The 27,308-nt window shown below is 45.0% G+C and overlaps 1 pseudogene across 1 annotated transcript in view; it reads left to right on the top strand.

Annotated features, from left to right (window-relative positions):
* The window catches only part of LOC110503747 (putative leucine--tRNA ligase, mitochondrial), a 53,185-nt pseudogene that overhangs the window by 11,458 nt on the left and 14,419 nt on the right, over window positions 1-27,308 (top strand). Inside the window, exons 3-12 of the transcript XR_016494927.1 lie at window positions 3,516-3,606; window positions 3,694-3,754; window positions 3,905-3,980; window positions 4,498-4,641; window positions 9,925-10,032; window positions 10,888-11,047; window positions 11,575-11,679; window positions 14,083-14,196; window positions 14,402-14,685; window positions 19,080-19,178. The product of XR_016494927.1 is annotated as a putative leucine--tRNA ligase, mitochondrial (transcript). The remainder of the gene's footprint in view (window positions 1-3,515; window positions 3,607-3,693; window positions 3,755-3,904; window positions 3,981-4,497; window positions 4,642-9,924; window positions 10,033-10,887; window positions 11,048-11,574; window positions 11,680-14,082; window positions 14,197-14,401; window positions 14,686-19,079; window positions 19,179-27,308) is intronic.

The raw sequence follows: 27,308 nt of genomic DNA, 5'->3' as shown, positions 1-27,308 counted from the left end.
CCTTTACACTTGTGTGTATAAGGTAGTAGTTGTGGAATTGTTAGGTTAGATTACTTGTTGGTTATTACTGCATTGTCGGAACTAGAAGCACAAGCATTTCGCTACACTCGCATTAACATCTGCTAACCATGTGTATGTGACAAATAAAACTTGATTTGATTTGAGTAATGGGACAAAATTCACCCAACTTATTGTGGGAAGCTTGTTTAAGGCTACCCGAAACATTTGACCCAAGTTAAACAATTTAAAGGCAATGCTACCAAATACTAACTGAATGTATGTAAACTTCTGACCCACTGGGAATGTGATGAAATAAATAAAAGCTTAAATAAATCATTCTCTCGAATATTTTTCAGACATTTCACATTCTTAAAATAAAGTGGTAATCCGAACTGTGCGAATTACCTAAGTGCTCTTAGCCACAAGACCACTTTTCAGTGGGACTACCTACGCATGGCACATTATCAGACACGATTACGGCATAAAAGGGTTTCATGTCAAAACAGTGACTCTTTCAGTTGGTGAGCCCCTCTAAGACATCTGCCTTTAAGTGTTTCTGCAGGGGTAAAACAGGGAGGGATGCTCCCAATATCCATTCTAAGGTGTTGATGACTCTCCACCTCATAGAAAAGTGTGAAAAATGTGTGTTGGTGTTTTAAGAGAGATGATGATCTCCACAGAGACACCATTCGGATTTGTCACTGTGTCCCCTAATGCAGCCAGTCACCCACAGCTTGAAATGGTTACTAAAGAATTCACTGTGACCCTCACTCATCTCACTCTTTCTCTCTTTTCTTCTCTCTCTCTTCATCCTCCCCTCCCCCTCTCTCTCTCCCTCCTCTCTTACCCTCCCTCCCTCTGTATACTGTTCTAAACCATTACTCCAGCCATTCTTCTCTTCGTCACAATAACAACCCACTCCCCCTCCTTAGCGAGACGGACAGCGCCTCTTTGGTGTGTGTTGTGTTGTAGGCCCTCCTCTCTCAGGCTACGTTCCAAATGGTGCCAGATTCCCTTTTATAGAGAATTATTTTTTTTTACCAGGGTCCATAGGGCTCTGGTCCAAAGCAGTGCAATATATAGGGAATAGGGTGCCATTTTGGATGAGTCCTTAGGGGTTGATTTAATGGAGCCTGACAAAGTGCTGTCAGTGTTGTGTGAGTGTAGCACAACGGGCCTGTCATTGTTTTGTAAGCAGCAGGGTTTCGTTCCCTCCCACTCAGAGAGAGATGGCTAGGGGTTGGAGAGAGACTGAGGTTCAGGAGAAGCAAAGAGGAGACTGAGGAGTAGAGTAATTATGAGCACTATCGCCTGGGTCGTGTTCATATTGAAGCAGGGAGGGACTGGTGCAATAAGACATTTTGTTTTCCGTTGCATGCCCTAATGAACACAACCCTGATGTTTCATCCATCACACTTGAGTCAATAAGCCCTCAGGGTTTACTAATCCATTATCAACCTGCTGTATGTCATGCAGCTGTGACTGTGACTGAATATATCTGCAGGTGTGTTTGTTGTGTATTTGCTGCTCATAGCTTTGCCCAGCTGGTTGTTTACTAATCAAATGCCCTCATCCACTCAAAGGGTCACAGTGTTGGCTACATTTCTGTCTTCATATGGACTTTATTTTTCTTAGCAGGTAGGCTGCATCTGGGCTACCAGCAGTAGGGCTGTAATGCTGTCTTCCTAACCACTTTCATTTCAGCTGTCGTATGGACCGTCATGGATAGACAGCTACACGCTGCTGCCCAAGGGGATATTTGTCTGTCAGCATCTGTCAAAGAGAAAGATAATCCATTTACTTTGTCCACACACACAAACATGCGAGCACAGACACACCAGAGAGAGAACAAGTTGTCTTCAACTAGTTCATTCATTCAACGAGATTACACTTGTAGAGACAAAATCCCTTCCCTGCAGCCTAGTTGCGGTGTGATGTTTAGTGGTTATACTGCCTGTGGCTCTCCTCTGCTTTCAGCCTGCAGCTCGTCTCTTCACAGATGGAACCAGAGCTTTTGGGATTTGTGTGTGGGTGGACACACATACACTTTAGCATAGCCGTGCCAGTGTGTTGCATGCCCAAAATCAGCCCCCTCCCCTGGGACTCCTGTCTGTCAGGCTGTCCTGCTGGCCTGGATGGACAAGTCACTCCCTAATATACATCTAAGTCTTCCACTCTGTGGACAAGTTTCTCTCTTAGCTCCTCCATTATCCATAGGTTATCCATAGGTTATCCATAGGTTAAATGTAGACAATACAGTCGTAGTGGGGGAGTTAGAGACTTGACTTTGGCCCTGGGGTTGTTGTGGAGCATCGACTGTTAAAAAGTAGTTTGCCTCTGACAGTCTCTTTGGGCTGATGTAACTTTGAGAAATGAACCGAGGCAGACAGCCTGTCCCTGTCCGTCAGGAGTTCATCCCTTCACGACAACAGATCAGCTAAAGGTCCTCCTCACTACATTAGATAATGGGCACATTTAAACTGATAAAACGGCGTATTAACACGGCAAGCACATCTATTTTAATGACCGTAGGGACTTCTTTATATTTCTACATCTACAGGTACTCATTTCTCTAGTCAATGTCTGTATATTTTACCTTGGCACGAAGGCGCTCACTTAGACTGATATCTTCCAGCACTCAGCTTTACAAATTAGGCCCAGGCAGTTACCAAGGATACCGATTTTTGTCTGAAACGTCAGACTCGTTAGTTGATGCACACTGCTCTCCTCTCCTGTCCCCCTCACCTCTCTCTCTTTCCACTTCTCTTCCATTCTCTTCTTCTCCACTCCTCCCTTTATTGCCTCTCATCCATTTTCTTTCTCTTCAGTAAGAGAAAGCGAAGCATGAAGAAGGAATAGAGAAGGGTGAAAGGTTATCAATTCTTAATAGTGTTGTGAGAAGCGGAGGGAAGGAGGGAGACACTGGTATGAAGAAGTGGAAGTAAGTGAGAAAACACATGAGGAGGAGAAGGGTGGGACTGACTGACTGCAAGCAAGCAAAAGCTGGAAGCCTGTGTAAACCTCTGATCACATCTGTCAGTGCTGCAAAGTACAATGCCTTTCAACACAACATCCCCATACTAGTGTGAATGAAATATAGATGATGATGATGATGATGATGAAAACAGAGAGGCCTTGGTTCCTATTACCATCCTCCATTTAACACATCCAATCAGACCAGCGCCGGTATGTTCCCTGTATAACTCACATTACAACATTAGGCCTTAATGGGCCTGTGCACAGCCACTCTACATGCATTAGATGTTATGTTCCCTCACCTCTCTGCCTTACACTCTGGTTGGGTTTAACAGCTTCTACGTATATTACATGCCTTCTGGCATAGAACAGAGAGCTATAGCTGTGTTAGTAATTGCCCGGCCTAAGGGGACAAATCAAGTATTTTAAATTGAATTGAACTGTTGTCTTGGGGGCTGTGTGTAACGTGTAGAAACCCAATGGGCAGGGAAGAACAGCCAGGTGTGATATGTAACTGATTTCTGTGTAACTGTTTTTAGGTGCTAAACCCAATGGACTGGGATGCTATGGACTCCCAGCAGAGAACGCTACCATCGAGAGAGGCCTTGACCCGAAAGAATGGACGAAGAGGTACAATACAAGATACGACACAAACACCTCTCTCTCTCTCTCATTCCCCCTAACGCCCTCCTCTCCCCTGTCTGTCTCCGTCCCCAGTAATATCCAGTCCATGCGGGAGCAGCTCGACAGCCTAGGGCTCTGCTTTAATTGGGACAAGGTGAGTAATGGGAGGAGCTGAGCACCACCTCCAACCTTCCGGTGGGAGGCTTTGTGTGGGTGGATTACTCTTTTCTCTCGTGTGTGTGTGTGTGTGTGTGTGTGTATGAATCATCTTGTGGATCCCTCTGCTTCCCTCTCCTCTGACCAGGAGGTGACCACCTGCCTGCCAGACTATTACAGGTGGACCCAGTAGCTGTTCGTCAAGCTCGGCCTATCAGAAAGAGGTAGGTTCGGGATCCTTGATTCTGAGTCTGTCCAATCCTTGTCATAGGCTGTCTCAATATTCCAAAGTGGTTTCCTCTCTTCATCTCCTTTCCATCTCTGCTGACGAGGAGATGACGACACTTTGAACTAATGTGATGCAGTCATGCCCCTGGTATTGTCATGGGCTGTGTGTAGATCTCCAGGGAGGCAGGATGAGGGAGACACACCCCAGGAGGATGACTCTCAGGCAGGCCACAGAGGCTCAGTGGCCTGGGGAACAGTCTTCAGTAACTATGGAGCCTCCTTTGGCTCTGTGAGGAAAACACATTTTGTGTAGTAGATTACAGACAATCGGAAAATCTGTGAGGTAGTGGAGAGGTCATGTAGTTTAATCAGATGCAAGGTATTTTGGCACTCGTATCAGTAGACATCTGTTTCTTTCTCTGATTCGATCAGCTCCTGTGATGTTGGCTTATGTCTGTCTTTGTGTCTGTGTGTAGTTGTAGTAATTGTAATCTGTGCATGTGTGTGTTCCAGGCGGTGGTGAACTGGGACCCTGTGGACCAGACGGTGTTGGCTGATGAGCAGGTGGATGACAGTGGATGCTCCTGGAGGTCTGGAGCTCTGGTGGAGCAGAAATTACTCAAGCAGTGGTTCATTAAGACCACCAACTACGCCAAGGTAGGTGTGTGTGTCTCGTGCGCATGGAGGGTGTATTGGTGATAAGCCCGTCAAGGGTCAAAGGGCATCCTATCACATCAATCTCACCACCTGCGACTTTTGGCATAATCTGATTGGCTGGCTACATTAGAGGCTGTGTGAGAATGGAAGGGGGGGGGGACCCCTCTGACATCAATCACTGCAGAAACCATGGCAGCCGCTTCAGCCCTGGCTGTGGAACAAACCTGGGCTCAAGTAGGATCTGTTTTATTTCAAATACTTTAGCTGTGATTGAGTGATCTTACCTAGCACAATGGAACCAATGGAATAGCTCCAAAAGTGCAAACTGCAAAGCCCACCCATATGGCACTTCAGACTGGGTCAATCAAATGCTCAGAGTATTTTAAAGAAAATAAATACTACTTGAACCCAGCCCTGGCTGTGTAATCAGCAGCCTGCTGAGAGTGTCATTCCCAGGCTGGCCTCGCCGGTCCTGGCCAGTCTGACTGATGAGAAACCTCCATGTCTCCAGCAGCAGGGTCTCATAATCACTACCAGCCACGCTCTGGGTTGAAATGACCCTCTCTGGAGATTTATTCCACCCATGGGTTAGGCGGCACACTCACAGGCTGAAGAGCGTGAACACATGCAATCACTCACACACACACACACACACACACACACACACACACACACACACACACACACACACACACAGGCAGCTTGAACCTGTGCACATGGAGTGAGAGTAACTGAAGGTGCACTGATTCAAACCTCTCCAGATGAGGAATGGTTGGTACTGAGAGGCTGTGAGTGGAAGCCTTCCAAACTTATTTGATTGGTGGGCCAGAAGGTCAGGTTCCCTATGCTGCTAGAGCCTTGATTGGTAAGAGTTGCTTGATGTGTGCGTGCATGCTGGTAACATTCCCCTGGTAAAGACATACTCACGCATTAACCAGCAGGCTTCAGCAGTATGACCCTGTCACTAGGGTTGTAAATGGTCTGAATTTTTCCATGGGAAGTTAAGCCCGGGAATTTTGCTTAAATTAATTTAAAGAAATTAGCTTTGCTTTTTTGTGGGATACACATAAGGCAATTCTAGGTCTTGTGGCATATTTTGGTTAAACCATCCCCAATTCAGTAGAATTGCAACCCTCTGCATGCACAGTGCATTCTTCCATCACATGTGCAGTGTACTCTTCTATCACATGTACAGCTGATTCTTAAGATCTTGCACACTAATTAGATGCTATTGAGCCCACACTACTACACTGTCTGAGCCAAGGACTACATGCTTTCTGGTAAGTTTTGATTACGATACTGGGTGGGGTGAATATATTTTATATGACATGCATGATATTTTGTTAACTAGTAAATAGTAGAGTGCCACAAAGTGTGTTTAAGTCATTTCTAACTTGTTAACAATTTCTGCTAGTTAGTTTTTGCTACCGTGTGGGTTTTAGCTTGCTTGAGCCTGCTAACTGAGTGTTAATTCACCTGTTTCCATACATGTTTCATTTTAAAACATTTATCTTACAAAGGAGTTGTTTAATCTAACTATTTATCTGTACATGGAATTGTATTGTTTTGTTTTTTTACAAATGTTTTTCTAATCTTTACACGAAAATGCCACGGGCACTATGTGTGGGGACATTTCACTGCAGCTAATGTAGAAGGAAAAGCTGTGTACATTTGCAAATACTGGGCCAAATCCTATGTGAAGAATGCAACAAAGATGCAGAATAATCTGGCCAAGTGCATAAAATTCCCTCAGCGCTCACAACAAGCAACCTCTGACAAAAGTCTTCTTCTATTCGAGGTGAAAATGATAAACCATTGATAGCAACAGCTCATGGTCCTCCTGGAATCAGAAGTTTTTTTGTGTTTTTTTGTTGTTTGAATTTTAACCCTTTTTTCTCCCCAATTTATCAAGTATCCAATTGTTAGTAGCTACTATCTTGTCTCATCGCTACAACTCCCGTACTGGCTCGGGAGAGACGAAGGTTGAAAGTCATGCGTCCTCCGATACACCACCCAACCAAGCCGGACTGCTCCTTAACACAGTGCGCATCAAACCCGGAAGCCAGCCGCACCAATGTGTCGGAGGAAACACTGTGCACCTGGCAACCTTGGTTAGCGTGCACTGCGCCCGGCCCGCCACCGGAGTCGCTGGTGCGCGATGAGACAAGGATATCCCTACCGGCCAAACCTGTGTATGCAACTGGTTCACCTCTGATGCTCACAGGCAATGTGTATTGGAAGAGATTTCTGAATGGTCTTCGCCCAGCATACAACCCTCCAACCAGACATGCTTTATCTACTCAAGGAGTAGGAGTCTCTCCAAGAAATGGTCCATATCATAGTCTGCCGATATGGACAGCCCCATCAAGAGGATCTTCCTGGATGATGTATTTTGGGAGTGAGTGGTAAGCAGCCTGAAACTCCTGAAACCTATAGCAGTAGCCATTGCATGGATTGAGGGAGACAATGCCATCCTGTCTGATGTTCAGACTCTGCTTGCAGATGTAAGAGAAGAAATCCATACTGCCCTGCCCACTTCACTGTTGCTCCAAGCAGAGGAAACTGCAGTTCTGAAATACATCAAAAAGCGTGAAGACTTCTGCCTGAAGTCCATACACACAGCAGCATACATGTTGGACCCCAAGTATGCTGGCAAGAGCATCCTGTCTGGTGCAGAGATCAACAAGGCCTATGGTGTCATCACTACTGTGTCTCGCCTCCTTGGCCTGGATGAGGGCAAGGTTCTTGGCAGTCTGGCGAAGTTCACTTCCAAGCAAGGGCTTTGGGATGGAGATGCAAAATGGCAGCCGTGCCAACATATCTCATCAGCCACCTGGTCATAGGGACTTTTTGGATCTGAGGCTCTTTCCCCCGATGCCTCCATCATCCTCCAAATCCCACCAACATCAGCCGCCTCAGAGTGCAACTGGTCCTTGTTTGGGAACACACACACCAGAGCACGCAACAGGCTGACCCAATACAAGGGTTGAAAAATTGGTGGCCATCTGGGCAAATCTGAAGCTTTTTGAGCCTGACCATGAGCCATCCTCAACAAGGTTGGAAAGTGACAGTGAAGATGAGGTCTCAGAGCCTGATGTTCAAGAGGTGGACATTGAGGAGGTCCAGGGAGAAGACATGGAAGCCTGAGAGGATGACGGCAGGTAGCCTAGTGGTTAGAGCGTTGGGCCAGGTTGCTAGATCGGTTGCTAGATCAAATCCCCGAGCTGTCAAGGTAAAAATCTGTCGTTCTGCCCCTGAACAAGGCACTGTTCCTGGCCCGTCATTGTAAATGAGAATTTGTTCTTAACCGACTTGCCTAGTTAAAGGTTAAATAAAAAAACAACCAAAGCTTTTGTTTCTAGACTATCATTTTACAGATCATTGGAGATCATTCAATATTCCCTTTCTTTTGTTGTTCAGTGAAATCATCCCATGTGAACAGAACTCGTTTCATTAAATTTAAATTCATAACTAAATAGTTTTTTAAAATTTCAATTGGAATAATTTGCAGTTATGTCTACTTATGATAAGTTAAAAGGTTTATGTTTCAGTCTCCATATGATATGGTAAATATATCCTATGCAAAAAACATCTACATTTAAATGGTATTAATATTAATTTGTATATATTTCCATTAATTCCCATCTAGTCCCGTTATTTCCCATATATTCCTTTTAATTCCCACGGAAAGTTTCCACCTCTGAATATTCCCCAAAATGTGCAACCCTACCTGTCACTGCACTTTACATCTGCGATTCTCACACACACACACACACACACACGATGAACACAATTTTTGATGAACACAATACTTACATTGACAATAGATGTTTTCTATTTCGTGCATAATCACACACACTGATGGACTCTCATTTGAACACATCACACTGTAGTGTCATGTAAATCAACAACATGGCATTCACTTCAATTACCAGCCTCACACAGGCTACACATACATTCATCATTTTACACAGGCATACAAACATACACACTATATTAAGCTTTGCTAGATTGTTCCATAGGCAGCCTCAGATATATTCACATGCATGTGTTAAGGTGATCAAATATTTAATGTATGAACGCATGTAGGAGAGATGCTACAAAAGATGCAGGGAAACACACTCGCACGCACCCACACGGACATTGACACGGACACACACAAAAACCTTAGCCACCCTCACTTTATTGATATAGAATTTTACAGCTTTACTAGGTTGCCATGGAAACCCTTGGAATTGGCCCAGCCATAGGCCTACATCTCTGGTTAAACCTGAGGGTTTATGTGGCTCCAATGATGTTGTTTCTTTTCTGGAGACAAAGACACAATTTAGTTTCGTTTTTTTCTCTTCATCTCATGGTTTGAGCAGAGTACCACCTCACCTCCATTCCCCTCAGCGGGCGTTTGTTCTTGGTGACATCGCTGTGACACTTCAAGGCGGGGTGTCTCAGACACCACAGCCTGCTGGCAGCCAGGCTATATGCTCTCACTGGCATTGTTGCTAGGCTGCTTGACTGACACACAGACACCAGCATTTATGGCAAGACACCAATCCTTTTCTCAGTTTCACAGATTCTGTCTTTCTCTCTCTCTCTCTCTGATTGTTTCTCCATCCATGCTTTAGAAACGGTGAAATAACATTGATACACACTGCAATTACAATCATCCTTATCGCCATTGTTAGTATTGGTTGTATTGCTGTTATTGGTGTTATTACAGTGTGTTGGGTAGAGATCTCAGAGGGTGGCTTGGTAATGGGTTGTGACAGTGGGGGAGAGGTATATCAATTTGGTGCTGTTGCCTTTTTATATTCTCCATTCAGACAGAAGAGGAACCCAGCTGGGGCTTTCTGGCCTGCTCCTTGTTGTTATGCATAGCTTCCTTTTAAAAATGTGTGTGTGTGTGTGTGTCTCTCTCTCTTCCTCTCTACATCTGTATCTCCCTCTCATTATGAAACTGTTGAGTCATGAGCGATTGCTTTGCGATAAACGCAAAAGTAGGCCTTGTGGAGGTCAGGATTTCTAAAATCCCTCTTTGACTACATAATATGAGACGAGGTAGACTGTGGTATTGTGCCAGGAGATTGACTGAGCTTTGGAAGAGCCTCTCGGGGTAAAGAGGTAAAGTCGATGATGTGCTGATCTGGGACTTGAACCCAGTGGGTGTTCCCCAAATGTACACAGTATCTTCATCTAACATTACAATATGATTTAACATCTTTAGGATATATTTAGCATCAATATGATAAAATAAAAAAAAGTATGATGTATCTCTCTCTCTCCCAGCCCCTCCTGGACGCCCTGGCGGAGCTGCCAGAGTGTTACGGGGTCAAGGCCATGCAGGCCAACTGGATTGGAGACTGCACCGGCTGCTACTTCAACTTCCACCTCAAGGTTAGACTCACATGTCTCATCTGTTCCTTCTTGTCAGTCCATCCTGGTTTAGTTTAGACTACTTAGTCTTCCAGGTATAAAAATGTTAAGGTATTCTAGGATTATCACTAGGATTAGTGCATAGATTCTCACCTGCTACATCATTCTCATTCAGCTAGCAGCACCAGTCATCCCTCTGCAACCAGCAATTTAATCAAACATAGTGACTGTGTGTTTATTTCCATTGAAATATCCAATGCATTTTTAGAATGTTGAAAGAGTATTGACATTCTAAAATGGTTTTACTAAAAGCCTATTGTGAGCTCCAGTCACCCCAGTCATAGAATTCCTTGCAGCAGACAGAGGAAATGTATTAGGTTGATGCCTTCCTTCCTTATTAAAATCGTAATCATATTTATGGTAAGGGGGGTTGTGACTCTCTCACTGTGTGTGTGTGTGTGGGGGGGGGGGGGGGGGGGGGGTTTCATAAATCAGTCAGATCCTGGCAGAGTGGGTAATTAAAATTAGTGCCATCGGTGGTTTTGTAGATGGGAAGCAGGAACCAGCCCATTACATCTTGAACATTGTCAAGGGTGTTCTGTACTAAATGACTCCCAGAGTATCTGTATTATGATTCTGTATTTTTGGTGACAATTTAATGGGATTTCTGTCAGGCATTAACGTTAAAACATGATCAATTGCTAAATATTGTATACAAACCTCGCTACTGTGTTTTTTTTTCTTACCAACTAGTGTTATGTTGTTTTTTTAAACACTCCTTTACCCTGATCAACAACAAATGTAGCCAAGTTACTGTCCTGCCATGTATTTATCCATAAACTGTGTGTGTGTCTCTCTATCCTTCCCTCCATGAAGGTGAATGGGGAGGAGACGGGGGAGACTCTTGCAGGCTACACCTCCAGCCCAGAGGCAGTGTTTGGGGCTGCCTACCTGTCCATTGTCCCCTCCCACAGACTGCTGCATGGTACCAGCCCAGTCCGCTCAGCTCTGGAGAGAGTCCTGCAGACAGGCAGAGGTAGGAAGGAACCACTGTCCAGACCTGGTAGTCTGTGATCATTTTTAAGTGCTGCTTTAATCTAAAGTGGCTTACAATAAATATTTAGTATATGTGGCCCATTGTAACTCTGTCAGAGCAATGGCACATTTTACTGAACAAAAATATAAACTCAACATGCAACAATTTCAAAGATTTTACTGAGTTACAGTTCAAATAAGAGAATCAGTCAATTGTAATACATTTATTAGGCCCTATTTTATGGATTTCACATGACTGGGAATACAGATATGCATCTGTTGGTCACAGATACATTAAAATGGGCCTCTGGATCACTTCATGGTATTTCTGTGCATTCAAATTGCCATTTATTGGGATTCCCCTGAATCGCTCTCTTTATCTCTTTCTCTCGCTTTCCCTCTCACTCTCTTTCTCACTCCCCCAACTCTGTCACTCTTTCACTATCTTGTCTCTGTCTCTCTCTCTGTGTGTGTGTTGATAATGAGGCACCAGGGGAGAAGTGCTGACTCCTGACCTTTGACCCCCAGACTGCCTGACAGAGGTCACAGCTCACAACCTATTTACCAGTCAGGAACTTCCCCTGGTGATCTCCAGCAAGCAGGAGTTTGACGGTCATCTAGACACTGTCATCGGTACGTGGATGTGTGTGTGGGTTTGAACGTCCACATGGCTTGCACATACAGTATGTACTCACTCACTGTGTATTATTGGCCTCTGAGCTTTTGTTCGTCTCTCTGATTGAAATAATCAATTCTATTTATAAATCCCCTTTTACATCAGCCGATGTCACAAAGTGCTATACAGAAACCCAGCCTAAAACGGCAAGCAATACAGATGTAGAAGCATGGTGGCTTGGAAAATTTCATGAATCACATTCAGCCTTTCCCTGTGTCCTGTACATGTTTGTAGATGTCACTGTGCCGGTGTGTCCTTGAGCCTGCAGTGTGTCTCTGTCGTACACTGGGCGTTTGGCTGCTGTGGGAATGTAACTTTAACTCTCTAGAAGGGAGTTCCCTGCTTGGTGCTTTTGGTGTTTTTCTCACTCCACGAGTCCACAAGGAGGGCAATACCCATGAGGAACTAGCCATATCCCAGCAACCCACGGCCCCCTCTTTTTTTTTAGGCCCTTGAGACCCCGACTGAGTTGAAATTGGTCCAACTTATTGTTAATAGAATACACAAGGTGCAATTTTGAAATTTGGTTGTGCATCAGCAGTCACTCAATTAGCCCATGTCATTAAAAAAATGTAGGTTGGTAAGTTAGTCTAGCGGCCAGCTACAGTGGGGCAACAAAGTATTTAGTCAGCCACCAATTGTGCAAGTTCTCCCACTTAAAAAGATGAGAGAGGCCTGTAATTTTCATCATAGGTACACTTCAACTATGACAGACAAAATGAGAAAAACAAATTCCAGAAAATCACATTGTAGGATTTTTAATGTATTTATTTGCAAATTATGGTGGAAAATAAGTATTTGGTCACCTACAAACAAGCAAGATTTCTGGCTCTCACAGACCTGTAACTTATTCTTTAAGAGGCTCCTCTGTCCTCCACTCGTTACCTGTATTAATGTATTAATTGTGGACACCTGTCCACAACCTCAAACAGTCACACTCCAAACTCCACTATGGCCAAGACCAAAGAGCTGTCAAAGGACACCAGAAACAAAATTGTAGACCTGCACCAGGCTGGGAAGACTGAATCTGCAATAGGTAAGCAGCTTGGTTTGAAGAAATCAACTGTGGGAGCAATTATTAGGAAATGGAAGACATACAAGACAACTGATAATCTCCCTTGATCTGGGGCCCCACGCAAGATCTCACCCGAGGGGTCAAAATGATCGCAAAAACCCCAGAACCACACGGGGCGACCTAGTGAATGACCTGCAGAGAGCTGGAACCAAAGTAACAAAGCCTACCATCAGTAACACACTACGCCGCCAGGGACTCAAATCCTGCAGTGCCAGACGTGTCCCCTGCTTAAGCCAGTACATGTCCAGGCCCGTCTGAAGTGTGCTAGAGAGCATTTGGATGATCCAGAAGAAGATTGGGAGAATGTCATATGGTCAGATGAAACCAAAATATAACTTTTTGGTAAAAACTCAACTCGTCGTGTTTGGAGGACAAAGAATGCTGAGTTGCATCCAAAGAACACCATACCTACTATGAAGCATGGGGGTGAAAACATCATGCTTTGGGGCTGTTTTTCTGCAAAGGGACCAGGACGACTGATCCGTGTAAAGGAAAGAATGAATTGGGCAATGTATCGTGAGATTTTGAGTGAAAACCTCCTTCCATCAGCAAGGGCATTGAAGATGAAACGTGGCTGGGTCTTTCAGCATGACAATGATCCCAAACACACCGCCCGGGCAATGAAGGAGTGGCTTCGTAAGAAGCATTTCAAGGTCCTGGAGTGGCCTAGCCAGTCTCCAGATCTCAACCCCATAGAAAATCTTTGGAGGGAGTTGAAGGTCCGTGTTGCCCAGCAACAGCCCCAAAACATCACTGCTCTAGAGGAGATCTGCATGGAGGAATGGGCCAAAATACCAGCAACAGTGTGTGAAAACCTTGTGAAGCCTTACAGAAAACGTTTGACCTCTGTCATTGCCAACAAAGGGTATATAACAAAGTATTGAGATAAACTTTTGTTATTGACCAAATACTTATTTTCCACCATAATTTGCAAATAAATTCATAAAAAATCCTACAATGTGATTTTCTGGATTTTTTTCTAATTTTGTCTGTCATAGTTGAAGTGTACCTATGATGAAAAGTACAGGCCTCTCATCTTTTTAAGTGGGAGAACTTGCACAATTGGTGGCTGACTAAATACTTTTTTGCCCCACTGTATCTAAACTTATAGGAAGCATGGTCGAGTTACCGACTGCGGTGGGGCTTATTGTTTAACAGTTATCATATTAAAAACTGCAAACATTTGCCTCCACACTATTGCAAAATGTGTAGAATTGCAGGGAATTAGTGTTATAAAATGTTATGTGTGTGATAAATGTACTGTGTGTGTGTGTGTCCCTGGCAGGTATTGCCGACAGGAGTGTAGAGGATGCTTCTGTGGCCAGGGCTCTGGGTCTGAGCTGGAGCCCAGTCCTGAAGAGCCAGGAGGATGGAGGACACACACTGCTCAACTCTAGCAACACACACTGTCACTCTACACAACGTTACCAGTAAACCAGCTTTTTAGTCATTCTACCAATTTTTTTATGGCTATTAATGGAAGACCCTTATTTATGGTTGAATTAAGTATCGGCAAATAGTTGTTTTGTTTTCGTGAATTCGTGTCTGTTTGAGCTCATAAGCTGTCATCCTGTTCTCTCTCCGTCCATCCCCCTCTTCTGTGTAGTTCACAGGCCTCAGCAGGGAGGAGGCATTTGACTCCATTACCCAGAAGGCCAGAGAGAAAAGTGGGTGGCCACCTGACCAGCACCAAGCTCAGGGATTGGCTGATTTCCCGGCAGCGGTACTGGGGCATGCCCATCCCCATGGTGCATTGTGGGTCTTGTGGTCCTGTGGCGGCCCCTGAGGAGCAACTTTCAGTCACCCTCCCCAAACTACTGTCCCTTACGGGGAAGGGGGCATCCCCTCTGGAGCACGCTGATGATTGGATCAGCTGTACCTGTCCCAGGTGAGAATACACTGACACTCTGAGTGAGGTGTGAGAACACTTCAGTTGCATACCAAATGGCACTCTATTCCCTACGTAGCACACTGCTCTTGACCAGGACCCATCAGCCTGGGTCAGAATCTAATGCCATCCGGTCAAATGTCCAGTTTGGAAATGAATGCCGGTGCTGTCAGTTGGATTGGAAGTTCATAGCTAGTTCACAAACATAAGTGACGGAGTTCACTTTATTCCACTTACTTATCAAATCATTTTTCCAAGGTTGTATATCTTTCTCAATGGTTAGTCAGCGACTTGCTCTCTTGCTCTTAGGTTCAGGCAATTATTTCTGGTGCTTTCAGTTTTCTACTCCGTCAGTTTCCCCTTTTTGCCTGTACTAAAAGTCAGGATAAATGAGTCCAAGGCCAGATCAGCTTTGAGTACCGACACCCTCCCTGTGATTTCAGAGAGTATACAGAAGGCATCCCATATGGATTCTGGTCAAAAGTAGTGCACTATAAAGTGAATAAGGTGCCATTAGTGATTCAACCACTGTGTATTGAGGATATGAATACCGGCTAGTTTTTAACACACAGGGAACAGGGTTATGTAATGAGTGACAGATGTCACAGTGGTTATATATACCAGCTGAAGCCTACATGCCGGGCATGTCTATGCCCCCACCACACACACACACATGGCACCAGGGTTATGTAATGAGTGACAGATGTCACAGTGGTTATATATACCAGCTGAAGCCTACATGCCGGGCATTTCTATGCCCCCACCACACACACACACATGGCACCAGGGTTATGTAATGAGTGACAGATGTCACAGTGGTTATATATACCAGCTGAAGCCTACATGCCGGGCATTTCTATGCCCCCACCACACACACACATGGCACCAGGGTTATGTAATGAGTGACAGATGTCACCGTGGTTATATAAACCAGCTGAGGCCTACATGCCAAGCATGTCTATGCCCCCACCACACGCACGCGCGGGACCAGGGTTATGTAATGAGTGACAGATGTCACAGTGGTTATATAAACCAGCTGAAGCCTACATGCCAAGCATGTCTATGCCCCCACCACACGCACGCGCGGGACCAGGGTTATGTAATGAGTGACAGATGTCACAGTGGTTATATAAACCAGCTGAGGCCTACATGCCAAGCATGTCTATGCCCCCACCACACGCACACATGGCACCAGGGTTATGTAATGAGTGACAGATGTCACCGTGGTTATATAAACCAGCTGAGGCCTACATGCCAAGCATGTCTATGCCCCCACCACACACACACATGGCACCAGGGTTATGTAATGAGTGACAGATGTCACCGTGGTTATATAAACCAGCTGAGGCCTACATGCCAAGCATGTCTATGCCCCCACCACACAAAGACAGGCAGACGGTGACTGTCAATGAAATGCTGCTCGTTAAACAGCGGTTGCATCCCAGATGGCACCCTATTTCCTATATAGTGCAGTACTATTGGCCAAGGTCCACAGGGCAAACCCAGCTTCTCATGACGAAGACCCTCACCAACATAGGATTTCTTCATTCAATTCCTCCTTTAAAAAAATGATAGTTCCATGATTGGACATGGAATTGTGGTACAGTAACTAGGAAATGCTGTTTCAACAGAGAGAGAGATGGGGTCGTCTGTTCTGACGGCTCTATCCAGAGACGTTCTCCTCCTCTTCCTTGTCTCTCCATCTCTTGTTGACGGCGTCTGAGGAAATTCACTCTCTTAACTCAACGATCATGTCCAATTAACCGTGGGGTGGAGGGTACAGAAGGTGTTTGATGAGAGATGGTGGGGGAGATGGAGCTTTATCTGTCTGTCTCGTCCTTGAGAAGTAATTTCCTCCACCGCTGATATTGTCTCTGCTCCCTGTCTGCCTACTGTTGTGAATTGGCCCCTCAGTTGAACCCTGTGTGTAATTAGTCCAGCTAGCTTGCTACACCAGGATAGTGTTTTTGATTCCCGTTTTGGCTTGCCTGGTGACATCACCAGGCGGTATAAGTTAATAGACCAAAAACAAAGAGAGTTCCAAACCTTTCTGCCAATAACAGCTAGTTATCAGGTTACACATCCCTCCCATCAGGCCCCCTTCAGTTAGGTCCCTCACTCCCTTATGTCGTAGATAAATTCTTGCTTGGGGGAAAAACATGTTTTTTTCTTCTTTTTGACCATTTTAATGAAAAACTATTACAGTAAGGAACTAAATTGTTCTTGCTTCTGATGCCACATCTGTCTGATTCTCCCCGAATCTGGCACACACATACACTTTCAGTTTATTTTTGCTATCTGGTTGGAATTGTAGCTCCGCTACTCTGTCATTCCTGAAATTAGCCTATATACAGCTGGACAGGGAATAACCATAGTCGTAGATAGCACATGTGTCCAACAATCACAGGCCCCCAGGACTCTGGAACTGTATGTCTGTCAAATCACAATAATCTGTACCCTGAATGGTCGTTTGGAGAGAGGGAAAACCACAGGAGAGTGGTGTACAGCCGCATGGAATTCTTGGAATACTATAATGCCTCTTCTGTGTGGGTTTTTTATTCTTTATTTAGCTATTTTGTCATGAAAGGCTCTTTGGTATGATGGTGCATTTTGAACTCATGAAATGGCACCTGGGTATTAACCTGCTACACCTCAGCCTTGTTGCTAAGCATCCCCTCTGCCTTATTATAGACTGTGTGTGTGTGCGTGCGTGTGTGTGTGTGGTGTGTGTGTGTGTGTGTGTGTGTGTGTGTGTGTGTGTGTGTGTATGGTGTGTGTGTGAGAGATTGTTTATGAAGAGGGGTATTCTCACTTTAAGAGTAAAGTGTGAGGGTGTGTTGATATGCTTGTGTGTGACAACTTTTGCCTGTTTGTGCCATTAAAAGCGCCATACTACAGGGGACCAGGTATGGTGCTGTAGTGTTCTTCTCCAGTGTTGCTGATGGTCTTCCTGGCATGGTGATTCTGACTGGGTGCTGTAGTGTTCTTCTCTAGTGTTGCTGATGGTCTTCCTGGCATGGTGATTCTGACTGGGTGCTGTAGTGTTCTTCTCTAGTGTTGCTGATGGTCTTCCTGGCATGGTGATTCTGACTGGGTGCTGTAGTGTTCTTCTCTAGTGTTGCTGATGGTCTTCCTGGCATGGTGATTCTGACTGGGTGCTGTAGTGTTCTTCTCTAGTGTTGCTGATGGTCTTCCTGGCATGGTGATTCTGACTGGGTGCTGTAGTGTTCTTCTCTAGTGTTGCTGATGGTCTTCCTGGCATGGTGATTCTGACTGGGTGCTGTAGTGTTCTTCTCTAGTGTTGCTGATGGTCTTCCTGGCATGGTGATTCTGACTGGGTGCTGTAGTGTTCTTCTCTAGTGTTGCTGATGGTCTTCCTGGCATGGTGATTCTGACTGGGTGCTGTAGTGTTCTTCTCTAGTGTTGCTGATGGTCTTCCTGGCATGGTGATTCTGACTGGGTGCTGTAGTGTTCTTCTCTAGTGTTGCTGATGGTCTTCCTGGCATGGTGATTCTGACTGGGTGCTGTAGTGTTCTTCTCTAGTGTTGCTGATGGTCTTCCTGGCATGGTGATACTGACTGGGTGGTTCTATACTATTGAGACTCATTAAACAGTGAGACACATTCTCAGTTCCAATGTGCATGTTGAAAGTAGGTACATTTTTTTTTGTTTTTTTGTTACTCGCCTTTGCCAGTGTTGCTCTCAGCGTTGCTCTCTGTGAGGCTGACAGATGAGCAGTGTGTACAGAGAGCTCTGTTTGGATTGGATGAAAAGGGCCTGGGATGGAACTTCCAAAAAACACACCAAGCTGGTGCACACACACCCACCCACCCACCAAGCTGGCATGGTGCTGGCTGGTTCTGTGTCCCTCTGGCAGTGCTATTTAGGCAGGGCACAGGAGCAGGGATCTGATGGCTGTGTAGTGTAGTGGTTCCAGCCTGACTGTGGCATCTCCTATGGGACATGACCTCCACAGACCGATGGTTCCAGCTCACATTAGATACACACTACACAGGCCAGTCCTCTGGACACTTTATGCTTCCAAACTAAACTAACAAAAGTAATTTCACAATAGGACAATGGAGGAGATGTTTATAATTTCTAAAATGACTGCACTCTTACCTCTTTCATGTGTCACTATAAATAAGAAACGGCGATTCAAACCAGCTAGCTAGCTACATGACAAAATATCCACGAAGACTTGAGCCGTGTCATGTTCAATCATTATACTGTGTTTGACATTTGGAGTCATATCTGCCTCCAGCGCTAATGCCCTCCTGCTGGAAATTAGGTTCAAGTGCTAACTGTTACATTTGTTGCATTGTTTTAAATGCACATTAAATAAATGTTGTTCTGGTTCTATTTGACCCCTCTCTCCTGTTGTGTCTTGTCAGGTGTAAAGGGCCGGTCAGAAGGGAGACCGACACCATGGACATGTTTGTGGACTCATCCTGGTACTATTTCAGATACACTGACCCCCACAACCAAGACAGGTGAGATACACTGACCCCCACAACCAAGACAGGTGAGATACACTGACCCCTACAACCAAGACAAGTGAGATACACTGACCCCCACAACCAAGACAGGTGATCTGGGATTTTCCCTTCCTCTGTCTGTAGTATCGCTCTCTCTGTTTGTCTTATCTATCTTCCTATCCCCCCAAAAATATAATCTCTACTTTTACATCAGTCAGTACCAGTTCCTACAACATGAAAGAGGGATAGAGAGAGGGAGTGTTGTAGGACCTGGTACTGACTGATTTAAAAGGGAAGATTAGAGATTATATTTTTTGGGACTGTTCCAAAATGAAACAGAAGTAGAGACAAAAGTCACCTTAGGTAAATAGTTTTGTATACAACGAGAATCTAGACAAATATTACAAATGTAATATACATTGTCCATTTAATCACTGACAAATGTTTTTTCCACCCAGACATCAGCGCATCATTTTACACTTCCTCTCAAACAGATAATTTCGTACACACGCAAACAAGATACACATATATCCTTAACTTGTATTCCCTGCTGATGGAGATTATAAACTCCTGGCCGTTAGCTGCTGGGGCGGTGGCGATACCCAGAGCTTTAACAAAAGAGATTAATTTCCCCAAAGGCAGGACTTGTCTTTCCTTCACTGACTTTGCTGGGTAAATCCATTTAAATTCTATCACATTTTGACAACACCCCTTTTGATTCGAACGAAACCTTCCATACATATTTGCCCATTTGTTGAAGTGCTCAGAAAGTGACGTTTTGGACCCGAATGCCCAAACAGTTGAGAGATAAAGAGGCTCAAAGTTGACCCATTGTTGTATAGTGCCCAGTACCAGGATACATCCAAGTCTTCATCACTGGAAAAGATAAACAGTTGAGATTGATATCATTTAAAAGCTTATAAACAGGGTTGTCAAACTATTTCATCATTTATGGAATTTTTATTTTTTATATATATCAGTTGAAGTTACACTTTAGCCAAATACATTTAAACTCAGTTTTTCACAATTCCTAATCCGAGTAAAAATTCCCTGTCTTAGGTCAATTAGGATGACAGCTGCCTGGTCCAATGGTGTTTATACTTGCGTACTATTGTTTGTACAGATGAACGTGGTACTTTCAGGCGTTTGGAAATTGCTCCCAAGGATGAACCAGACTTGTGGAGGTTACACATTTTTTTCTGAGCTTTTGGGGAAATTATTTTGGTTTTCCCATGATGTCAACAAGGAGGCACTGAGTTTGAAGGTAGGCCTAGAGATACATCCACATGTACACCTCCAATTGACTCAAATGATGTCAATTAACCTATCAGAAGCTTCTAAAGCCATGACATCATTTTCTGGAATTTTCCAAGCTGTTTAAAGGCACAGTCAACTTAGTGTATGTAAACTTCTGACCCACTGGAATTGTGATACAGTGAATTCTAAGTGAAATAATCTGTCTGTAAACAATTGTTGGAAAATGACTTGTGTCATGCACAAAGTAGATGTCCTAACCGACTTGCCAAAACTATAGTTTATTAACAATAAATTTGTGGAGTGGTTGAAAAATGGGTTTTAATGACTCCAACATAAGTGTATGTAAACATTCCAGCCACATGCGGTCTAGCATTGTCTTGCATTAGGCGGAACCCAGGGCCAACCGCACCAGCATATGGTCTCACAAGGGGTCTGAGGATCTCACCTCGGTACCTAATGTCAGTCAGGCTACCTCTGGCGAGCACATGGAGGCCCCCCAAAGAAATGCCACCCCACACCATAACTGACCCTCCGCCAAACCGGTCATGCTGGAGGATGTTGCAGGCAGCAGAACGTTCTCCACGGCGTCTCCAGACTGTCACGTCTGTCATATGTGCTCAGTGTGAACCTGCTTTCATCTGTGAAGAGCACAGGGCGCCAGTTGCGAATTTGCCAATCTTGGTGTTCTCTGGCAAATGAAAAACGTCCTGCACGGTGTTGGGCTGTAAGCACAACCCCCACCTGTGGACGTCGGGCCCTCATACCACCCTCATGGAGTCTGTTTCTGACCGTTTGAGCAGACACATGCACATTTGTGGCCTGCTGGAGGTCATTTTGCAGGGCTCTGGCAGTGCTCCTCCTGCTACTCCTTGCACAAAGGCAGAGGTAGCGGTCCTGCTGCTGGGTTGTTGCCCTCCTACGGCCTCCTCCATGTCTCCTGATGTACTGGCCTGTCTCCTGGTAGCGCCTCCATGCTCTGGACACTACGCTGACAGACACAGCAAACCTTCTTGCCACAGCTCGCATTGATGTGCCATCCTGGATGAGCTGCACTACCTGAGCCACTTGTGTGGGTTGTAGACTCCGTCTCATGCTACCACTAGAGTGAAAGCACCACCAGCATTCAAAAGTGACCAAAACATCAGCCAGGAAGCATAGGAACTGAGAAGTGGTCTGTGGTCCCCACCTGCAGAACTGCCTATAATTTCCACCTGTTGTCTGTTCCATTTGCACAACAGCATGTGAAATGTATTGTCAATCAGTGTTGCTTCCTAAGTGGACAGTTTGATTTCACAGAAGTGTGATTGACTTGGAGTTACATTGTGTTCCCTTAATTTTTTTGAGCAGTGTATTTGATACATCAGAAAAGCAGAACTTAATATTTGGTACAGAAACCTTTGTTTACAATTACTGAGATCATACGTTTCCTGTAGTTCTTAACCAGGGTTGCACACACTGCAGCAGGGATTTTGGCCCACTCCTCCATACAGACCTTCTCCAGATCCTTCAGGTTTCGGGGCTGTCGCCGGGCAATACGGACTTTCAGCTCCCTCCCAAAGATTTTCTATTGGATTCAGGTCTGGAGACTGGCTAGGCCACTCCAGGACCTTGACATGCTTCTTATGGAGCCACTCCTTAGTTGCCCTGGCTGTGTGTTTCGGGTCGTTGTCATGCAGAGTTCCTCTGTGGAGATGGGAGAACCTTCCAGAAGGATAACCATTTCTGCAGCACCACCAATCAAGCCTTTATAGTAGAGTGGCGAGACGGATGCCACTCTTCAGTAAATGGCACATGAAAGTCCGCTTGGATTTGACCATAAGGCACCTAAAGGACTCTTAGACCATGTGAAACAATATTCTCTGGTCTGATGAAATCAAGATTGAACTCTTTGGCCTGAATGGAAAGGGTAGTGTGGAGTGTGATTGAGATTTGCGTCATCTGTGGATCTGTTGGGATGGTATACGAAGTGGGGTGGGTCTTTGGTTTCCGGGATGATGGTGTTGATGTGAGCCATGACCAGCCTTTCAAAGCACTTCAAGGCTACCGGCATGAGTGCTACCGGGCAGTAATGTTTTTAGATGGCGCCGGAGAAGAAGGCAGACGTTTGTGTTGTTTTTTTTCGTTTATTTGTCTTTTTTTTTTTTTAACTTATTTTGTACATAATTTTGCCACTACCGTCTCTTATGACCGAAAATAACTTTGGGACATCAGAACTGCGATTACTCACACGGACTGGCAGAATCCTTTTTTTCCATTAACGAGTCTGACGAGGCCGACGTAAACAGTATACTGCTTTCTCAGGAACAGGCCCAGATCCCCGTGATTTACGTGAAGAGGAGGCGGAGAAAAAGGGGCCTGAGGGCGTGCTGCCTTCTGAGAATTCGTAGACGATCGAATAAACACCCACTTCTTTCCATTCTGCTAGCAAATGTGCAGTCTTTGGACAATAAAATAGCTGACCTACGCGGAAGATTAAATGACCAACGGGACATTCAAAACCTTAATATCTTATGCTTCACGGAGACACTATCGACATACAGCTGGCTGGTTATACTTTGCACCGTCAGGATAGAACAGCGGCGTCTGGTAAGACAAGGGGCGGCGGTCTATGCTTTTTTATACATAACAGCAGGTGCACGATCTCGAAGGAAGTCTCAAGCTATTGCTCGCCTGAGGTTGAGTATCTCATGATAAACTGTAGACCACACTACCTACCTAGAGTATTCATCTGTATTTTTCGTAGCTGTTTACATACTACCACAGTCAGAGGCTGGCACTAAGACAGCATTGTATGAGCTGTATTCTGCCAAAGGCAAACAAGAAAACGCTCACCCAGAGGCGGCACTCCTAGTAGCCAGGGACTTAAATGCAGGGAAACTTAAATCCGTTTTCCCAAATTTCTAAAAACCCTGGACCACCTTCACTTCACACACAGAGACGCATACAAAGCTCTCACTCGCACTCCATTTTGCAAATCTGACCATAATTCTATCCTCCTGATTCCTGCTTACAAGCAAAAATTAAAGCAGGACGCACCAGTGTATAGATCAATAAAAAGTGGTCAGATGAAGCAGATGCTAAGCTGCTGTTTTGCTAGCACAGACTAGAATATGTTCCATTGGCTTCATCAATAAGTGCATCGATGACGTCGTCCCCACAGTGACTGTATGCATATACCCCAACCAGAAGCCATGGATTACAGGCAACATCCACACTGAGCTAAAGGGTAGAGCTGCCGCTTTCAAGGAGCAGGACTGTAACCCGGAAGCATATAGGAAATTCCGCTATGCCCTCCGAAGAACCATCAAACAGGCAAAGTGTCAAAACAGGACTAAGATTGAATCGTACTACACCGGTTCCGACCAACCGTTACAAAGGGAAGCACAGCCGAGAGCTACCCAGTGACACAAGCCTACCAGACGAGCTAAACTACTTCAATGCTCGCTTCAAGGCAAATAACACTGAAACATGCATGAGAGCACCAGCTGTTCTGGAAGACTGTGTGATAACTCTCTCCGCAGCCGATGTGAGTAAGAACTTTAAACAGGTCAACATTCACAAGGCCGCAGGGCCAGATGGATTACCAGAACTTGTACTGCGAGCCCCATGAACCTCTCGATCGCGGCCGGCTGCGACAAAGCCTGGGCTCGAACCGAGAATCTCTGGTGGCACAGCCTTAGACCACTGCACCACCCGGGAGACGCAATACCAACATGTTTTAAGCAGACCACCATAGTGCCTGTGCCCAAGAACACGAAGGTAACCTGCCTAAAACTACCCACCCTTAGCACTCACGTCTGTAGCCATGAAGTGCTTTGAAAGGCTGGTCATGGCTCACATTAACACCATTATCCCAGAAACCCTATACCCACTCCAATTTGCATACCACCCCAACAGATCCACAGATGATGCAATCTCTATTGCACTCCACACTGCCCTTTCCCACCTGGACAAAAGGAACACCTATGTGAGAATCCTGTTCATTGACTACAGCGCAGCGTTCAACACCATAGTGCCCTCAAAGCTCATCAAAAAGCTAAGGACACTGGGACTAAACACCTCCCTCTGCAACTGGATCCTGGACTTCCTAATGGGCCATCCCCAGGTGGTAAGGGTAGGTAACAACACATCCTCCACGCTGATCCTCAACACAGGGGCCCCTCAGTGTTGACTCCAACACCATCATTAAGTTTTCCTATGACACAACAGTGGTAGGACTGATCAACTACGAGACAGCCTATAGGGAGGAGGTCGGAGACCTGGCCGTGGGGTGCCAAGACAACAACCTCTCCCTCAATGTGATCAAGACAAAGGAGATGATTGTGGATTACAGGAAAAAGAGGACCGAGCACGCCCCCATTCTCATCGACAGGGCTGCAGTGGAGCAAGTTGAGAGCTTCAAGTTCCTTGGTGTCCACATCACCAACAAACTAACATGGTCCAAGCACACTAAGACAGTCGTGAAGAGGGCACAACAAAATCTATTCCCACTCAGGAGATTGAAAAGATTTGGCATGGATCCTCAGATCCTCAAAAGTTTCTACAGCTGCACCATCGAGAGCATGGTTGCATCACTGCCTGGTATGGCAACTGCTTGGCCTCTGACCGCAAGGCACTACAGAGTGTAGTGCGAATTGCCCAGTGCATCACTGGGGCCAAGCGTTCTGCCATCCAGGACCTCTATACCAGATGGTGTCAGAGGAAGGCCTTAAAAATTGTCAAAGACTCCAGCCACCCTAGACTGTTCTCTCTGCTACCGCACGGCAAGCGGTACCGGAGCACCAAGTTTAGGTCCAAGAAGCTTCTAAACAGCTTCTACCCCCAAGCCATAAGACTCCTGAACATCTAATCAAATGGCTACCCAGACTATTTGCATTGCCCCCCCCCCCCTCTTTTACACCACTGCTACTCTCTGTTGTTATCATCTATGCATAGTCACTTGAATAACTATACCTACATGTACATATTACCTCAACTAACCGGTGCCCCCGCACATTGACTCTGTTTCGGTACCCCTCAGTATATAGTCTCGCTATTGTTATTTTACTGCTGCTGGTTAATTACTTGTTACTTTTATTTCTTATTCTTATCCGTATTTTTTTAAACTGCATTGTTGGTTAGGGGCTTGTAAGTAAGAATTTCACTGTTGTATTCGGCGCATGTGACTCATAACATTTTATAATATTTTAGGCAGGTTACCTTCGCTTTCTTGTGCACAGGAACTATGGTGGTCTGCTTGAAACACATCAAAATGGATGCTGTCAAAATTGGATTGAAATCAAATGGATTTACCCTGCTGTAAAGCTGCTTTAAGAGGGTGCTGGCCTCTCCCTCTTTTATTTAATAGCTGGACAGATTATGCCAGAACTGAAAAAGCAATTAAACTGTTTGAGCATCCTGTTGGCTTGCTGTGGCCTGGGCTGAGGTTTTGGTTGGATGTCGGTCACCAAGAGGTTAGTGTGTTTGTGTGCGGGTGTGCGTGTGCATGTGTTTTTGGCCTGACACCAGTACACAGGGAAGGTAGGTCATTTTCTGCCCAGTGAGTCTAACTCGTTTAGCCAGTTCAATTATTCTGAGACATCATCCACTGGCAGAGAGGATTAACATTATGTGATATAGCATTATCTAAGGAGCATTGGTAGTTTTGAGCCGAGGTACAGTGTTTTCCCAGCCAGCCAAACTTACGTCTTCATTCTCTTCCTCATTGTTGTCTGGTGACTTGGTCAGATCTACAACCAGACAGATCCTTCAGATAGGAATTATCTGAGAGGGAGGGTTACTTCACCTCTCCTCTCTGAGCTCTGATTACTCATCATCAGGATATACATTTATGTGTGTGTGTGTGTGGGTGTGTGTGTGTGTGTGTGTGTGTGTGTGTGTGCGAGCCTTCAGGAGGATGCTCCTTGAGTTGTGGGATAGATGATATTAAGCCCAGGCTGCCCCCTAGAGGATATATCTACACATACAGTTGAAGTCGGAAGTTTACATACACTTAGGTTGGAGTCATTAAAACTTGTTTTTCAACCACTCCACAAATTTCTTGTTAACAAACTATGGTTTTGGCAAGTCGTTTACGACATCTACTTTGTATAATATATAAGTATATTTCCAACAATTGTTTATAGACAGATTATTTCATTTATTTTTCACTGTATCACAATTCCAGTGGGTCAGAAATGTACATACACTAAGTTGACTGTGCCTTTAAACAGCTTGGAAAAGTCCAGAAAATTATGCCATGGCTTTTGAAGCTTCTTATAGGTTAATTGACATCATTTGAGTCAATTGAAGGTGTACCTGTGGATGTATCTCTAGGCCTACCTTCAAACTCAGTGCCTCTTTGTTGACATCATGGGAAAATCAAAATAATTTTCCCAAAAGCTCAGAAAACACATTGTAGACCTCCACAAGTCTGGTTCATCCTTGGGAGCTATTTCAAATGCCTGAAGGTACCACGTTCATCTGTACAAACAATAGTATGCAAGTATACCATGGGACCACATAGCTGTCATACTGTGCAGGAAGGAGGCGCGTTCTGTCTCCTAGAGCGTAAAAGTGCAAATCAATCCCAGAACAACAGCAAAGGACCTTGTGAAGATGCTGGAGGAAACAGGTATCTATATCCACAGTATAACGAGTCCTATATCGACATAACCTGAAAGATCGCTCAGCAGGGAAGAAGCCACTGCTCCAAAATTGCCATAAAAAAGCCAGACGATGGTTTGCAACTGTACATGGGGACAAAGATCTTTTTGGAGAAATGTCTCTGGTCTGATAAAACAAAAATATAACTGTTTGGCCATAATGACCATTGTTATGTTTGGAGGAAAAAGGGGAGGCTTGCAAGCCGAAAAACACCATCCCAACTGTGAAGCACAGGGGTGGCAG

Source organism: Oncorhynchus mykiss, chromosome 3 (genome assembly GCF_057628025.1).
Source record: "Oncorhynchus mykiss isolate SJ-2025 chromosome 3, ASM5762802v1, whole genome shotgun sequence".
Taxonomy (NCBI): domain Eukaryota; kingdom Metazoa; phylum Chordata; class Actinopteri; order Salmoniformes; family Salmonidae; genus Oncorhynchus; species Oncorhynchus mykiss.
This window is presented reverse-complemented; position numbering and strand designations above follow the sequence as displayed.